This window comes from Sesamum indicum, linkage group LG13, assembly GCF_000512975.1.
Source record: "Sesamum indicum cultivar Zhongzhi No. 13 linkage group LG13, S_indicum_v1.0, whole genome shotgun sequence".
In the NCBI taxonomy this organism is placed as follows: Eukaryota; Viridiplantae; Streptophyta; class Magnoliopsida; order Lamiales; family Pedaliaceae; genus Sesamum; species Sesamum indicum.
In genome coordinates this window covers 1,089,038-1,091,932 of record NC_026157.1, presented here as the reverse complement: position 1 = coordinate 1,091,932, position 2,895 = coordinate 1,089,038, and the positions used below count along the sequence as shown (strand labels likewise).

At 36.2% G+C, this 2,895-nt stretch overlaps 1 pseudogene; it reads right to left on the bottom strand.

The window, feature by feature from the left end:
* The window catches only part of LOC105176079, a 35,345-nt pseudogene that overhangs the window by 21,287 nt on the left and 11,163 nt on the right, over window positions 1-2,895 (bottom strand).

Here is a 2,895-nt window from a genome sequence, read left to right as displayed (position 1 = left end):
CTGGGGCAAGCGGTGACGAGAACATCCCTCTTGTTGGCAAATGATTACAGTAACAATTTAGTTTTTAGGTACCTTCTGTGATAAGTTTTGGAAGTGCATAGGTGTGGGCTTCAAATCTTTGTTTTTTGCTGGCACATAGGTGCCTAGGATTCTATTATGTCCCCTCCTTTCTATAGATGGTCTATAATATGCTATCTATTTGATTGAATTGTTTTGGATTTTAGAATGCTCTCTTCCTATATGACAGGGTAATAGAATACCTGAGATGTACGAATGAATACGCGTTTTTTCCATGTAGGACATGATAATAGAGTGTTGGGGGTATCCTAGTATTATAGTTATAATGCACTTGCATAGTTGTTTTTCCCTCCAAGTGGTCAATGGTATGGGAAGGGAAACTTTGAATCCTGTTGTATGAGCAAGTCTAGGTGATACTTTCTCAAGGTGCTTAGATAAGTAGGATATTTTACTAAGTAAGAGCAAAAATTACTCCACCTTGCTGATTAGGCGGGTCGATCATCATTCTCCTACTGTCAACAATGTGAGTTATGCCTACACCAGGAACTCCTTTCCAAGAGCAAGGCATGGTTGTCTGTAAGACCTGCTACAATATGAAATATACAAGTAAAGATGTACCAGAAAGTAGGAGAGATCCATATAATAGGTGAGTGCATGTAGACCATTAAATGGCAAACCAAGTAAATATGTTTGCTAGCTTACAAAATAAGTAGAAATGCCCGGCTAGGGGCGAGTTATTAGGGTTGCAGCTGATATTGAACACATATTTACTTGTTTTCAACCATTATTCTCATTTGTTTCATATTTTCCTTTCATTTCTTTAGTAAACCCTTTATTGACTTAAGCATCAAAGTATTAACCTTTATTTTGCAGGTTAATTCCACGATAATTTTAGAATATTCGTGAAAGTTCTTTGATCTTTATAATGTTGTTGGACACCCATACACATAAGTCGCAATACTTGATTTTAGACATTCATCTTAATACTTCTTCTCTACATTATTTTTATCTTTCCTTTGCGTCTTAATTAGGCACGCTTAGGCAATTAAACTTGCGAGAATCTTACAATCACATAAGTTTTTGTAGGATAGATATCAAGTATTCCATGATAAGGTATGATATATGGACACAGATACGAATATACGGACACAATATAACACAAACACAACGACACGAAAAAATTTAAAAATTAGAACACAACGTAGCATTGACACAACTATATATAATATACTTTTTTACTCTATATATACTCTCAGTTTCTCATAAAAATTAAACTATTAATATAAAATATAAAAGAAGTATGTCTTACATATAAATTCTTAACCAAATGTGGCTTAAAAAATATATAATCATTTTATTTTAAAATGTCGCAATGAAAAATTTTTAAGTATCCAAATTAGTTAGATCACTACGACTATCTATCAATTTTTTAGTAATTTCATCCAAAAAATTTTATTCTGAGAGGAGTGAATTAATTTTTTTATTAAGTCCAAAATTCTTTTTTTATTAATAAAAACAACACAAAATATTTTGAAGTTATAAAAAAAATTTCTAAACATGTCTCTTTTTTTATTTTATATTTTCTGACAAGCGAGAATACCGTGTTTGATACATACCCCTATCCAACACTGCGTCGTATAACTTTTTGGAATATCCTTACATAAATGGTAAGTCATATACTTGTGGTTGAGACACATCACTGTACCAAACGTTTATCTTTAATTTCGACACAATATATATTTTAGTATCGAAAGATAATACACATCACACTAAAGCAAAAAATAAAATACATATATAGCCAAAGTGAAATAAAACATGCAACCGAAGATGGGAACATATATAGCCCAAAGGGTACAAGAGTTAAACGGCTTATTCCAACTATCTAACACCTGGTTGTGTCCGCAGCAAGAACTTGATCTGCGAAAGTCTTGAGATTGACATAAGAGGTACCACCTTCCTTGACTGCTTCCTTTGCCAAGTCTCTCCATTTCCTGGCTTCCCTTCTCATTTCCTCTCCTCTTTCTCCCCATCCATAACAATCTCTAAGCACCTTTCGATCTCATCAGCCTTTACAACTCCTCCATCTTCCGGTTTGCCTACACTCAATCCAGTCCTCCAGAAATCTTGTATGAGTTTGGCATTTGTGGTCTGATCAGTCCATTGCGGGAACGACACCACAGGCACCCCTGAAACTAGACTCTCAAGCGACGAATTCCAACCACAGTGAGTTAAAAAGCATCCTACAGAAGGATGCGACAGAACCTCCACCTGAGTACACCAAGGCACAATCTTGCCTTGCTTTTCCAAATCCTTCCCACAGCTCACCATTTCCTTTAGTCTCTCACTATTGTCTACGCCTCTGATCACCCAAAGGAATGGCCTTCCGCTTTTGATCAGACCTTTGGCTATCTCTTCCATTTGTGGTTTAGATAGCTCAGAATAGCTGCCAAAAGCTACATAAATTACAGATAATTTCTCTTTGGAGTCCAACCACTGTACATAATCCACAGACTTCTGAATCAGGTCACCTCCAAATGCAGTATCCGAAGGGTCCTTTCCATCTAAAAATGCGGACGGAATTAGTGGCCCTATATCCATCAACTTGTACTTATCTATAACACTCAAAGGCCCGGGCTCCAAGGCTTGAAATGTGTTCACAAGGACTATCGGGCTATTCTCTCTCTCAAGAATCTCAAAATTGTCTTTCAAAATTGGCAGTGCAAAGTCATATATGTTGGTGTTTGAAGGAAATAAAAACGATGGCAGATCACTAGGCTCGAACACCGGTAGTCCGGGAAGCTTAATGACTTCATTACTTGGCGCAGCATCAAAATACTTATTGAAGTAGTAAAAATAAACACCAAAAACAGTGGCTGG